Below are 15,591 nucleotides of genomic sequence, written 5' to 3'. Positions count from 1 at the left end.
CTCCCTCCCTCCCTCCCTTCCTTCCTTCCTCTCTTTTTTTTTTCTCTCTTTCTTTTTTTTCAAAAATATCAGTAGATTTTATTATTAACTGTAAAAGTCTGTATAATTCTTAAAAGGCCAAAAATGAATTGGAATAATGAAGAAAAGAAGATCTGGAATAGAACTAGCTAGACTAGCCTAGCCCCCCATCTGTTCTACTAAGGAGAGGTTGGTAGATCCACATCAACCTCACAGGTATGCTATTCGAAGGTTAACATACATGTATAATCTTTTTTTTCCCGGTTTCCAGTGGCTTTAATTGGTAAATATGCTCTAGAAAGGAATGACCAATCCTGTTGCTTCCACGTCAGTGGAATGAAGAGCCGTATCAAGGGACACACCAAGCAGTGCTGAAGGAGACTGCTGCTGTGTCCACCTCTTATTCGTAGGCCCAGTCATAGGCACAAGTTCTTTGGGCTTAAACCATGGGCTGATTTCTTTTTGAACACTTTTTACTGAGTCACTGCCATGAATGATGTTCCTGCCCACCTGAATGCATGTCTTTTATTTCTAAATCTCCAGCCCTAGAATAATTCAAGGCTAAGTGAGTAGGCTTTCAATTAATTCTTTTGAATAAATGAATGAAGTAGCCCCAATAATGCCTGGGACTCCTTATGTTCAAGTTCTACCTCTACTGGAGCTGTTCCAATACATTGGAGAAATGCGATGTTAAAACTTAGATCTGAGAAAAGAGTCAGAACATGTCGCATTGCTGCGAGGTCCAAGTCTAAGAGGAAGCATCTGCCTCAGGTCTTGGCAGATTTCCTTGCCTCCCTCTAATCTGTTCTTTTATCCAACAGATGTCTAAGTACTGCAACCTCAAGATGATTAATAACTCAAGGACTGGGAGGGAAGTATTTTTGTACTTTTTACCAGTACTTTGGAATCAGATCTTTCCATCTCAATGTGTGACATCAATTTTGTTTTCTTCTTTTGAGGTGTATACTTATATAGGTTTAACTATGAATAACTGTTAGGAATTTATAATCAGTAGTTTCAGAAGAAGTGACAGATGGGCTAGTATCCCAGAAACCAGCAAAGAAGAAGGGGGACCAGGAATCCTAGCAAGTGATAGAAAACATTTGGGAAAGGAAAGTAGTTGGTTTAGAGGAATCAGAAAACAAGAAAAAATTCTGCAGCCCAATGTGTTGAGGCCACCTTTGGTTAATCTCCTTAATGATTTAGGCAATGATTCTAAGTATCTGACTATGACATTTTGAGAGACCTTGGAATTATTGTGAGGGAACTGAAATCCAAATGAAAGCTTTTATTTTCTCAATCACTACAGTAAAATACAGTAAAAATACAGTAACTGGCATATGAGGGTTTCCATACTTAAAAGTTTGGGAATGGATTTTAAACTAGTAGTGTTCACCCTGAGCTGGAAGCGCTAGTTTTATATTTGTATAGTACCTTGTAATGTACAAAGGTCTTTTACTTACACTAATTTATTATAGTCACCATAACTTTGTAGGGTAAGATGGGGGAGGCAGCGCCATTTTTCAAATGCAAAACTGAGACTTAGGCTGTGACTTGTGTATGGTTTCATGACTTGAATCAATTCAGTTGAGACAACCTTGCAAATCCCATAGATCTTAATTCAGTCCTTTATATTACCAATATTTTTTTTCTTGTGGAAGAATTATATCCAGAATGAAGGATAGGGAAATGTGGGGCTATAAATAAAATATGTGCTTCTTAGGAACCAATAAAAAGGAAGAACAGGGCTAGGAGTGGGGCTGGGTTCATCTGTTGACAGCAGTGTTAAAAACTAAGGGATTCTGGAAGTAAGACTTGGTTATGAGATTGAACAAAGGTACATTATGGCCAACCATAAACATGTGTGCTTTAACATCTACCAGATCCTCTTCATTCTTTAAGAAGTGCTTTCAGTTTTGCGTTCAAGAAAGACCCAAAATTATTTTGTTGATCTATTTTGAGAACAGATATAGGAGATAATTTAAAAGATTATATTCCCAAGGTCTCAGATTTAAGAATGAACTTTGAACTTCCATATAAGTACCAAACAAAGGAGCATATATGACATACATTTAATTAAAAAAAATGAGTGCCTTTCTTGAATCACTAGAATATTTATAGTTTGATGTTGGTTCAGTCTTGTAATCTTAGTTCTTTGGGAGGCCTACGTGGGAGGATTGCTTGAGTCTAGGAGTTTGAGACCAGCCTAGGCAACATACTGAGACTCCATTTCTACAAAAAGTAAAAAAAATTAACCTGATGTGGTGGAACGTGCCTGTAGTCCTAGCTACTTGGGAGGCTGAAGCAGGAGGATTCTTTGAGCCCAAGAGTTCAAGGCTGCAGTAAGCTATGATTGCATCACTGCACTCCAGCCTGTGTGACAGAATGAGACGATGTCTTAAATAAATAAAATAGAATGTTTACTCTCTAGGCAGTAGCATGGCAAAGAATGCATAATTCCTGCAGGGAAATCTGTATCTATCAGACTCAAATTGTGTTAAAGAAAGCATTTAAAAATTGATCATAATCTCCTGTTTACCTCAGTTAAAAGGGTAAGAAGCATCGATCCACAGATAAATGGATATTCTATGGAAGTCTTCCAAGTAGCTAATAGAAATAACTATGATTTATTGATTGTTTATTATGGACGAAGTAGTCTATTAAGCACTCTATCCATCTACTATCTATCTATATTAATTATTAGAAAATTTCTAGTAAATATTCACAATTAACTCAATTTTTACAAATAAGTACCTTAAAGCTTAAATAAGGTAAATGACTTGTCCAAAGTCATATAGGCAAAATGTGGTAGGAGGCTGAACAAGATTTTGTACTCGGAGATACCTGAGCTTAAAATACATACTCTTAACCTTATGCTAGGTGCTCTTAAAATGAGCTATAAGGAGTTTCTCAGAAGTCTCTGGAATTCAAATCAAGGTCTGGCTATCGTGAATAACTTGTCTGACTTTTTAGCTGTCAATTCTGTAACCTCCATCCACACAAGAAAGTTTGGGTGCATTCTCTAGAACAGTCACTGGGTGGAGCCAGTGCACTAAAAAGCCATCAGACTTTTTGGAGACCAGGCAGGATTTATTCTAGGAAGTCAGGGGAAGTCAGCAAAGGCTGGTTTTGATTGGAAAAGTGCTAAAAAGATTACTCCCTCTGACAGCTGGCTTTTTTTCTTTTCTGGATAATGTAGATGAAGAGGAAGATGAGAGATCTCCGGAGGTGTAGAGAATTGCTAGAGCCAAGAGCTATGTGGGATGAATGCATAATCAACCAATTTTGTTCTTTCGCAGGAGTGGTTTCAATAATCTGATGTGTGGCTGGGTTGTGGGTTGTGGAAGCAAAGCACAATAGCCCCCTGCCCTGTGTGGTCTGCCTTCCCTTAGAGGCCCCAAGCTTTCACGGTATATAATACTGGGTATATGCAACTGGCCCCACACTAGTTTCTGACTAAAAGGACAATAATGATGATGATGATAATTGTTATTATGGTAACAAACATGTGCATGGCACTTTATGGATTCCTTTCACTTGCATTTGTTATTGAGGTGAGTGGACCTTCTGGCAGCAGAATAGAACTTCATGGGATAAAGGAGGAGATAAGGGCAGGATGAACTTTTCCTCTATGTCCAGGAAGAGTTCTCCAGAGAAACGGAATGAAAGAATCTCTCTAAATAAATAAATAAATAAATAAATAAATAAATAAATGCTCCCATGATAGGCAACTCCAAAATCCATAGGGTAGACCAGGATGCTGGAGACCCAGGGAAGAGTTGATTTTTGCGGCTTGAGCCTGAAGGGAGTTTGCTGGCAGAAAATTCTGTCTTCCTTAGGGGATCTCAGTGTTTTTTTTTTTTTTTAAAGGTTTTCAACTGATTAGATGAGGCTCACCCACATTATGGGGAGTAATTTGCTTTACTCAGAGTTTGCTTATTTAAACGTTAATCTCATCTAAAAATGCTTTCACAGAACCTCCAGATGTGTTTGAGCAAATATCTGGGTACAGTGACCTAGCTAAGTTGACACATAAAATCAACCATTGTAGGTAGATAACAAATTCTATGCTGGGCTTGAGGGGAAAATAGAGTTCCTTTTGCTGTCTTTGGTAGGGTTCAGAGCTGTTAATTTCTTTCTTCTTTTTTTTTTCTTCTCTTTTTTGAGACAGGGTCTCGCTGTGTCACCCAGGCTGGGGTGCAGTTGCATGATCTTGGCCCACTGCAGCCTCCACCTCCCCAGTTCAAGCGATTCTCCTACCTCAGCCTCCCGAGTAGCTGGGATTGCAGGTGTGCGCCACCATGGCCAGCTAATTTTTGTATTTTTAGTAGAGATGGGGTTTCACCATGTTGGCCAGGCTGGTCTCGAACTCCTGACCTCAGTGATCCGCCCACCTCAGCCTCCCAAAATGCCGGATTACAGGCACATGCCACAGCGCCCGGCCCAGAGCTGTTAATTTCAACTGTAGCAGAAGCAATCTACTCACCCTCCCTCTTGTCCCTGAAAGCTTGATGAGTTGGCAGTGCTATTCTGGATAATCATACAAAATGTTTATATAAATATATAAAAAATCAAGAATTCTGTAAAGCATGACTTCCAACCATATCATTCTGTGTTCTGATTATAAGGTGGCTCTGAGATTTCTTTAAAAAAATTTTTTTTCTTTTTTTTCTTTCTTTCTTTTTTTTTTTTGGAGACAGGGACTTGCTTTGTTGCCCGGGCTGTACTGTAGTGGCACAATCATGGCCCACTGCAGCCTCAACCTCCTGGACTCAAGCAATCCTCCCACCTCAGCCTCTCAAGTAGCTGGAACTACAGGTGTGAACCTTCATGCCTGGCTAATATAAAAAACTTTTTATTTTGTAGAGACAGGATTTCACTATGTTGTCCTGACTGGTCTTGAACTCCTGGGCTCAGGGGGTCCTCCTGCCTCTGCCGCCCAAAGTGCTGAGATTATAGATGTGAACCACTGCTCCTGGCCCTGAAATTTCTTTTTTATAGAAGTACTTTGAAAAGGCATTGAATGAATAAAGTGCCTTTCAAGTAAAATGTAGAAGCATCCAATGTTATTTCTGAAAGTGTCCCTAGAGATGGTAGGTTTGGATTTCCCCATTTTACAGCTAAACGGAGACATAGAAGAGTGAAATGACTTATTCAAGGTCATATTGGTATTTAATGAGAAAAGTGGGACCAGAACCCAGGCCTTCTGCCTGCAATTTCGTCGTGCTTCCTGTTGCAGCATGCTGCCACCACACAAAAGTGCAAGGATAATCACTTGGACTGCAAATGCCCAACCAGCTGTGCTAAGCAACATGTGTCTAGACAGGCCCAGCCAAAACAGGAAATGCCGGTCTTCAGTGGGGGAATGGTTAATCAAAGAGAAAAATATGAAAATGCTGAATCCCAATCATTCCCAGTGAAGTAGAGACACTAACTTGAATAAACCTCTGCTAGAGTGTGGCAAAAGGTGGGAGGGAAACAACTGAGGCTTAGGTTTCCGTAAGCCTTAGGTTTAGTGGTGTCACTGTACTATCTGAGTATAGTCTTATCACATCTTAACAAGTGGCTTTGTGATCTCAGCAAACTGAGATATCCCAGGTAGACACTACTACAGAAGTCATATATATAAAAGAATAAAACAGTTTCTGTAATTAATGCTACAAATAGATCTAAGCAGAAGCTACAGATTGGAGGCAATGGAGGCCTAATCGGTTTCTTCAGCCAGGGGATTTTGGCACTCAAAGTTGGCCACCAGGAACCTTATGTAGTAAGTTGGGGGAAATAACAAAGATGACATTGGAATTAATATTTGGGCTCTTGGAGAAAATGTTGCCATTCAAATATCTTGCAATTATTAGCCCCAAGGGAACTAATTAAAAAAATGCTATAAGTGAGAGACCTAAAGGGGATGGAGAGAAAAGAGATGCCACTAACAAAGTCATAAAAGTAGTGAGGAAAGAGTAGTTCCCCGGCCCACGCAGTGGCTCATGCCTGTAATCCCAGCACTTTGAGAGGCGGAGGCAGGCGGATCACGAGGTCAGGAGATTGAGACCATCCTGGCTAACTAACACGGTGAAATGCCATCTTTACTAAAAATATAAAAAACTAGCCGGGCGTGGTGGCGGCGCCTGTAGTCCCAGCTACTCGGGAGGCTGAGGCAGGAGAATGGCGTGAACCCAGGAGGCGGAGCTTGCAGTGAGCTGAGATCGCGCCACTGCACTCTGGCCTGGGCGACAGAGCGAGACTTGGTCTCAAAAAGCAAAGCAAAACAAAACAAAATAAAAAACAGAGTAGTTCCCCATATTAAATCAAACATCGTTGGCTGAATGGAAGGGAGAGCAGTGTGCAGGCTAGTGAGTAGAACCATGAGGTCGATGTAAGAGTGGTGGTGTAGAGACAGGATTAATGGCAGTAGTAATGGTAAGGCCGTCCAATGTTAGCAGGAGTTGGTTAAGTACAGCACCACCTGCACATTTTTGTTCACCAAATTCAATTTGAATAGTTGGAAACCATTTACCAAGTTCCTGGTATATGCCAGGTGTAGATTGCAATATTTTTCTTTCTTTTCTTTCTTTCTTTTTTTTTTTTTTTTTTGATGGAGTCTCACTCTGTTGCCCAGGCTGGAGTGCAGTGGTGCGATTTCAGCTCACTGCAAGCTCCACCTCCCGGGTTTACTCTATTCTCCCACCTCAGCCTCCGGACTAGCTGGGACTACAAGTGTTCACCACCATGCCTGGCTATTTTTAGTAGAGACGGCGTTTCACTGTGTTAGTCAGGATGGTCTCGATCTCCTGACCTCATGATCCACCCGCCTCGGCCTCCCAAAGTGCTGGGGTTACAGATGTGAGTTATCCTGTCTGGCTGAGTGCAATATTTTTAATGCAATTCGAGATTTAAGATACACAGGAGCTACACAGAGAAAGGAGGTTAAATTTATTGGGAATGAGACAGTATAAGAGAAGGTGGTCTAGATATATTACTGATCTGGATTTTAAAGACTGAATAGGCATTTTCGTTTTCTTTCTCCTCCCTCCCTCCCTCCCTCCCTCCCTCCCTCCCTTCCTTCCTTCCTTCCTTCCTTCCTTCCTTCCTTCCTTCCTTCCTTCCTTCCTTCCTTCCTTCGATGGAGTCTCGCTCTGTCTCCCAGGCTGGAGTGCAGTGGCATGATCTCGGCTCACCACAACCTCTGTGTCCTAGGTTCAAGCTATTCTCCTGCCTCAGCCTCCTGAGTAGCTAGGATTACAGGAGCCCACCACCACACTCGGCTAATGTTTTGTATTTTTAGTAGAAATGGGGTTTCACCATGTTGGCCAGGCTGGTCTTGAACTCCTGACCTCAGGTGATCTGCCCGTCCCAGCCTTCCAAAGTGCTGGGATTACATGCGTGAGCCACCGTGCCTCGCCTATGAATAGGCATTTTCTTTTCTTTTCTTTTCTTTTTTTTTTTTTTTGAGAGGGAGTTTCACTCTCATTGACCAGGCTGGAGTGCGATATCGGCTCACCGCAACCTCTGCCTGCCGGGTTCAGGTGATTCTCCTGCTTCAGCCTCCTGAGTAGCTGGGACTACAGGCACCCGCCACCATGCCTGGCTAATTTGGTAATTTCAGTAGAAACAGGATTTCTCCATGTTGGTCAGGCTAGACTCGAATTCCTGACCTCAGGTGATCCACCTGCCTCAGCCTCCCTAAGTGCTGGGATTACAGGTGTGAGCCACCACTCCCAGCCTGAATAGGCATTTTCTAAGTAGACAAGAAGAAGAAAAACATGTGAAACAATGGAAACAGTAAACATACATTTTTACCAATAGGCATTGTTATGTAACAGCCACCCAAAACTTAATGGCCTAAGACAATGACAATAATTTATTTTGGTTGTGAATCCATCATTTGAGCAGAGCTAGGCAGGAATAGCTTACTTTAGTGGAGGCAGCTGCACTTGGGGCTGGGGAATCCCCCTTCACATTGATTTACTTACAAGTTGGTCCTGGCTACAGGCTGGGAGCTCAGCCAGGATGGGGGCTGTGGGAGGTCCTTACAGCGTGATAGGATGGTTGCTATTTTCAGGAGTGAATGTTCCAAGTACTTCAAGCAGAAGCTGTATCACCTTTTATGATCTGGCCTAAGAAGTCACATATCTCACTTCCTCACTTCTACCATAGTCTCTTTTTTTTTTTTTTTTTTTTTTTTTTTTTGAGACAGAGTCTTGCTCTTTTGCCCAGGCTGGAGTGCAGTGGTACGTTCTCGGCTCACTGCAACCTCCGCCTCCCAGGATCAAGTGGTTCTCCTGCCTCAGCCTCCCGAATAGCTGGGATTTTAGGCACACGCCACCATGCCCAGCTAATTTTGTATTTTTAGTAGATACAGGGTTTCACCATGTTGACCAGGCTGGTCTCGAACTCCTGACTTCAGGTGATCCACCCGCCTTGGCCTCCCACAGTGCTGGGATTACAGGCGTGAGCCACCACACCCAGCCTATAGTCTTAAACTAATCCAGATTCAAGGGTTGAGAACATAGACTCCACATCTCAATGGGAAGAGTGTTAAGTCACATTGTGAGGAGATATTACTGTGACCACCTTTGGAAAATGCAATCTGATATAGGCATGTGGGAGTGAAGTATCATGGCCTGTTCAAGAAATACATCATAACACAGGTGTTTTTCTCCTCTTCCTCCTTGTCTTCTCCTCCTCCTACTCTCCCTCTCCCAACCTCCTTCTCCTCCTTCCTTTCGCCAAACAGTAAGCAATATAGATTTTCTTATATTCATGGGAGACAAGGATTCACATAGTAAGTCAATCTTGGTAAATTTCTCAAAATTTTTGAAACTCAATGTTTTATTTTTTAAATAAGAATAATCACACTTCGTTTACCTACTATCAGCATGCTTTTGAGGGTCAAGTGAGATAATTCCTGTAAACATTACTTGAAACTTTATGTTTATTTATCCAACCATCTATTCATTTATCTACCTAACCAATATCAATCCATCTCCACACATCTGTTTTTTCATTATCAAATATATATTAAACATTTACACTGTGTCAGGTCTTTTACTATGGGATGGGCCCATTGTAAGTAATTATTGGTTCTCTGAGGAGTATTCCTAATGTAATTTTTTGAAGTAATGCCAGTGAATTAGAATCTCTACACTCTCGAAAATGTGTAACTAGTATATGCAAAGTAACTGGTCACCAAAGGCAACTGTCTTATTTTAATGTTCAAATTTTCTGTTTGTTTCACCTTTTTCATTAAATTTAAACTCTTTCTTCAATACATTCTGAGAGCAATTCTACTTTCTACAATAGCAACACAAATAAGCTCAAATAACATGGTTTGTTAGATTTATCACAAATAACAACTTATCTGTTTTATTTGGCCAGAATTGTAGGTTGGTTATCACAGCATTTTCTTAGTGTTATATATTTTTCAATAGATGTCTTCCAACATATTATTAGGTTCACATTATAGTACAGCATTACTCAGCTTATAAACAAATTGATAATTAATTACTTACATTTTATTTAAACAACAGTCTTGTAGTGGTGTAGTATGAGTTATAGCAGCCCAGATAGCAAATCCTACAACATTCTGTTGTCTTATTAATTACCAAACATCATCTATATCTAACATCAAACAAATCCCTCATTTATAGATTATTAAAATTCTAAGAAATTTTATTGCAGTTCCATTTATCTGAGATCTCCACATGAATAAATCTTTGCTAGAAGAACCTCTATGCAGGCGTAATGTATAGTGGCTAAGGCATGACTTTAAGGGAGTAAGATAGAATGTTTTTTGTTTGTTTGTTTTTTGGAAACGGTCTTGCTCTGTTGCCTAGGCTGGAGTGCGGTGGCATGCATGGTCGTGGCTCACTGCAGCCTCAACTTCCCAGGCTCAAGTGATCCTTCCACCTCAGCCCCCTGAGTAGCTGGGACTACAGGCGCACACCACCATGCCCAGCTAATTTTTTGTAGAGATGGGGTTCCACCATCTTGCCCAGGTTTGTCTCAAACTCCTATGCTCAAGCAATCCACCCACCTTGGCTTCCCAAAGTGCTGGGATTACATCTTAGAGGTATGAGCCACTATGCCTGGCTAAGAGTGAGTTTTTATTCTGGTTCTACAGATACTTGCTGTGTGACCTTGGGCAAATTATTTAACTTAAGTCTTAACTTTTCCATCTCTAAGATGTATACAATGTTACACATTTATAGAGCTGTTACTAAGAAAATGAAAGAAAAATGCATATGAAGCTATTGGTAAAATTCCTTGCATAAGGTCTACACAAATGTTGGTTTTAGTATCTATGTTATTTTGACTAAATTGAGGTGAAGAGGTACTGTATAGTTCTTTTTTTCTTTTTCTCTATGTTAGAAGTTATAGATTATTTGCGATAATATAATTTGTATATATTTCATATAAAATTAGGTTCAGCTGTGTTACAGAGGCCTAAAATAACAGTGGCTTTAAAAATAGATATTTTTTTTTCCTTTTTCAAGTAAAAGGAGGTAGGCTAACCAGGACTGGCATTTTTCTACTTTGAAATTTTTCTACAAAATTTTCTACTTTGAAAATTTTCCAAGAATTCTGAATTCTTAGTTTGCGCTTCTGTCGTCTTGAGGCTCTGAACATTATCCTCACGATCCCAAATGCTAACTATGACTCTGGTCACTAAATTCACATCTTAAGAAGTGGTATATAGGAGTGATTGAAGAAGACAGTGGATGGGGAAGGCAAAAGGTAGCAGATCGTGGCTTTTAAAGGAGGTTTCCAAACCACATGGTATCTCCATGTACATTCCATTGTCTAGGATCAGTCACATATTCAGACCTAGCTGCGATGCAGGATAGAAGGTGTATTCTTGATTCTGAGTGGACATTTGCTTAGCTGAGAATTGCAAATCTATTTGCAAATCTATAAAAGAACTGGGAGAAAGCATACTGGGGGACACTGGCACACATCTCCACATTATGCAACTTGTTTTTAAAACTGACTCAACTCATTGTGGTGTAAATCTGAATGATTGATTTGTCCAATAACTTCCACCAACTTTTCTCTGCCAAGTCACCACTTTATCTTGGGAACCAGCTCCCCTAATGATAGTTCAGTCTGATTTCTTTTATTTTGGTCACTTTGGACTATTCAGAACAGTCTTGTTCTAGTTTGTGAGCCCTAGTTCTCTTCATTTTAAAACATTATCTTAATCTGTTCCTGCTGCTATAATAAAATACCGAGACTGGATAATTTATAAATAACAGAAATATGGCCAGGCGTGGTGACTCATGCCTGTAATTCCAGCACTTTGGGAGGCTGAGACAGGCAGATCACAAGGTCAAGAGATCAAGACCATCCTGGTCAACATGGTGAAACCCCGTCTCGACTAAAAATACAAAAATTAGCTTGGTGTGGTGGTGGGTACCACCTGTAGTCCCAGGTGTGCACCTGTAGTCCCAGTTACTCAGGAGGCTGAGGCAGGAGAATCACTTGAACCCGGGAGGCGGAGGTTTCAGTGAGCCGAGATCATGCCACTGCACTCCAACTTGGTGACAGAGTGAGACTCCGTCTCAAAAGAAAAAAAAAAAATATATATATATATAAAATATATATATATTTTTTTTTTTCACAGTTCTGGAGGCTGGGAAGTCCAAGACCAAGTTGCTGGCAGATTTGGTAGAAAGTAGAATTGCTCCGAGAATGTATTCAATAAAGAGTTTCAAATTTAATAAAGGAGAAACAAGCAGAAAATTTGAACATTAAAATAAGACAGTTGTTTTTGGTGACCAATTACTTTGTGTATACTGGTTAAACATTTTTGAGAGAGTGGAGATTCTACTTTCTACAATAGCAACACAAATAACCTCAAATAACCTGCTTTATTAGATTTATCACAAATAACAACTTATCTGCTCTATTTGGCCAGAATTGTAGGTTTGTTATCACAGCATTTTCTTAGGGTTATATATTTTTCAGTGGATGTTTTCCAACATGTTCTTGGGTTCACATTATAGTACAGCATTACTCAGTTTGTAAGCAAATTGAGAATTAATTACTTACATCCTATTTAAACAACAGTCTTGTAGACGTGTAGTATGAGTTATAGTAGCCAAGACAGGAAATCCTACAATATTCTGTTGTCTTAATAATTACCAGACATCATCTATACCTAACACCAAACACATCTCTGAGATTTGGTTCTGGTAAAACTTCTCTCTCTGCTTCCAGGATGGTGTCCTGTTGCTGCATCTTTTGATGAGGCACATAGCAGAAGAGAAAAAGGGGCAAACCCACTTCCTCAAGCACTTTTGTAAGCACAAAATCTCATTCACAAAGGGAAAGTCCTTATGACTTAATCATCCTCCAATGGCCCCACTTTCTAATACCATCACCTTGGGTATTAGATTCTAATGTATGAATTTTGGAGGGACGCATACATTCAAACCATAACAAACATCTGTCTGATGCTTAATTCAAAGCTCTCTTACTCCTCTCTCCGGTTCGGGTTCTGGAGGCCTAGAGGAAAGGAGTGAACCCTCTTTGATTATCAGGCCCAGTGAGGCATTGAATTGTGACAGTGTATGACAGCAGTAATGTTTCACTTCCCTTTGAGTTAAATCATTACATCTCAAAGCCACCTGCTCTGTGGGCTCTAGACTAACTGATGCCAAGTAGCCATAAAATGCACTGCACTGGACACCATAACTCATACACTGTAGTTCAACAATGTAAAACCAATCACTAACCAATGTTAATTCCGTGAATCAGTGAGAATTCCTGTCAAACAACTTTGTATCTGCCCACTCCTTCTCCCCTTTTGCCTTTAAAAGCCTGCTTGTAACAAAGACCAAGTAGAAGTACTCCTCAAGGCAGCTTAAATGTGTGTCCCAGGTAGCCATCCTCAACCTTGGCCCAAATAAACTCTCCATGTTAATTGTGCCTTCATTTCTTTCTTTAGGTCAACAGGCTGGCTGTCATCACCTGTTCTTTCCATCTCCTTCCTCCATTGCTTACCTCCCTGAGACTGAGTCAGGAACAAGGCTGAGGGATACAGATGGTAGCACCTCTCCACTTTTCTTTTCATCATTCTCACTGGCTGGCTGTTTGCTTGAAGGGTAGTGGTTTGCCAGTGGTAGTACTGGGAATGACGTTAGGTGCTGCTGATGAGGCTCCATCCCAGGTGCTCTGTTGGCGTTGGCACTGAGGACATCTGCCTTCCAAGGTGCCCTACTGAGGGTCTGCAGCAAATTGTGGAATCCATCTTTCGCATGCCTCAGGAAACAGAGACCCAAGGGGACCATCTGTGCCCCCCCCACATTGAGCTATAACCCTGAGCCCTGCTCCTTGGTGCTCTTTCTCTTGCTCTGGGGCAGGTCAGCAAGCCCAGGGCCTTAGGCGGCTTTGTCTTCTTTGTCTCCCGTCACCCTTCCCCCTTTCATCCCCCTTCCTCTTTCCGTCCCACTTCCCCCTTCCTTTCCCCTTCCCCCTTTCTTTCCCCTTCGCCCTTTATTCCCCCTTCCCCTTCCTTTCCCCTTCCCCTTCCTTTCCCCTTCCCCCTTCTTCTTCTTCTTTTTCTTCCTCCTCTTCCTCTTCTTCCTCCTCCTCCTCCTCCTTCTTATATGTTTGCATTATTTAATTTTTAAATTTTAACTTTTATTTTATATGTGGAGGGTGCATGTGCAGGTTTGAATCCAGGCTGTGAGCATAGTAGCCAATAGGTAGTTTTTCAACTCACACACTCTTCCCTTGCCTCCCCTCTCTAGTAGTCCACCGTGTCCATGTTTTTCCATGTGTGCTCAATGTTTACTTCCCACCAACAAGTGAGAAAAAGAGGTATTTGGTTTTCTGTTCCTGTATTAATTCACACAGGATAATGACCTCCACCTCCAACCATGTTGCTGCAAAGGACATGATTTCATTCTTTTTTATGGCTGTGTAGTATTCATTCCATGGTGTATATGTACCACATTTTCTTTATCCGGTCCACCATTGATGGCCACCTAGGTTGATTCCATGTCTTTGCTACTGTGAATAGCCCAGTGATAAACATACCAGTACACGTGTCCTTTGGTGTAATGATCTATTTTTCTTTGGTTATATCCCCAGTAATGGAGCTGTGGGGGTCAAATGTTATCTCTTTTTTAAGTTCTTTGAGAAATCTCCAAACTGCTTTCTACAATGGCCAAACTAATTGGCATTCCCACCCACAGTATCTAAGTGTTCCTCTTTCTCTGCTGCCTTGTCAGCATGTGTTGTTTTTTGACTTTTTTTTTTTTTTTTTTGAGAGGAAATCTTGGTCTGTCACCCAGGCTGGAGTGCAGTGGCGCAATCTCAGCTCACTGCAACCTCCGCCTCCCAGGTTCAAGCGATTCTCCTGCCTCAGCCTACTAAGTAGCTGGGATTACACATGTGTGCCACTACTCTCGTCTCATTTTTGTATTTTTAGTAGAGATGTGGTTTCACCATGTTGGCCAGACTGGTCTCAAAGTCCTGACCTCAAGTGATCCGCCCACCTTGACCTCTCAGAGTGCTGGGATAATAGTCATGAGCCACAGTGCCTGGCCATTTTTTGACTTTTAATAATAGCCATTCTGGCTAGTGTGAGATAGTACCTCATTATGGTTTTGATTTGCATTTATCTGATGATTAGTGATGATGAGAATTTTTCATATGTTTGTTGGCCTCTTGTATGTCTTCTTTTGAAAAGTGTCTGTTCATGTCCTTTGCCTATTTTTTTAATGGGGTATTTGTTTGTTGCTTGTTGATTTGTTTTAGTTCCATATAGATTCTGGAATGTTAGATCTTTGTCAGATGCGTTTGTGAATATTTTCCCTCATTCTGTAGGTTGTCTGTTTACTCCGTTGATAGTTTCTTTTGCTGTGCAGAAGCCTTTAGTTTAATTAGGTTCCACTTGTCAATTTTTGTTTTTGTTGCAATTGCTTGTGGGGACTTAGCCAAAAAGTATTTGCCTTAGGCTTTTCCTTTTTTTTTTTTTTTTTTTTTTGAGACAGTCTGGCTCTCTTGCCCAGGTTGCAGTGCAGTGGCACAGTCTTGGTTCACTGCAACCTCCATCTCCCGGGTTCAAGTGATTCTCCTGTCTCAGCCTCCCGAGAAGCTGGGACTACAGGTGTGCACCACCACGCCCAGGTAATTTTTGTTATTTTAGTAGATACAGAGTTTGACCATGTTGGCCAGGCTGGTCTCGAACTCCTGACCTCAGGTGATCCACCCTCCTTGGCTTCCCAAAGTGCTGGTATTACAGGCACGAGGCACCGCACCTGGCCGCCTTAGGCTTCTTAAACATACAACTGGGGCAACCCATGCCCCTCTTCTCTTCTTTCTTTGCTTATTGTGGTAAAATATTTATAAACAAACATTGCCATTTTAACTCTTTTTGAGTGACAATTCAGTGGCCTTAATTACACTTACGACATTGTGCAACCATCACTATTATTTATTTCCAAAACTTTTTAAATCACCCAAACAGAAACTCTTTACCCATTAAGTAATAACTCCCCATTTCCCCTCCCCCAGTTCTCTGGTAACCTATAATCCACATTGTGTCTTTATGAATTTGATTAC

General features: G+C 41.1%; 1 pseudogene; it reads right to left on the bottom strand.

Moving 5' to 3' along the window:
* LOC141408096 (uncharacterized) overlaps positions 1-15,591 on the bottom strand; it is a 37,204-nt pseudogene that overhangs the window by 20,500 nt on the left and 1,113 nt on the right.

This window comes from Macaca fascicularis, chromosome 11 (genome assembly GCF_037993035.2).
Source record: "Macaca fascicularis isolate 582-1 chromosome 11, T2T-MFA8v1.1".
NCBI classification, from domain to species: Eukaryota; Metazoa; Chordata; class Mammalia; order Primates; family Cercopithecidae; genus Macaca; species Macaca fascicularis.
The sequence above is the reverse complement of the archived record's forward strand: the minus strand, read 5'-3'. Positions and strand labels throughout refer to the sequence as shown.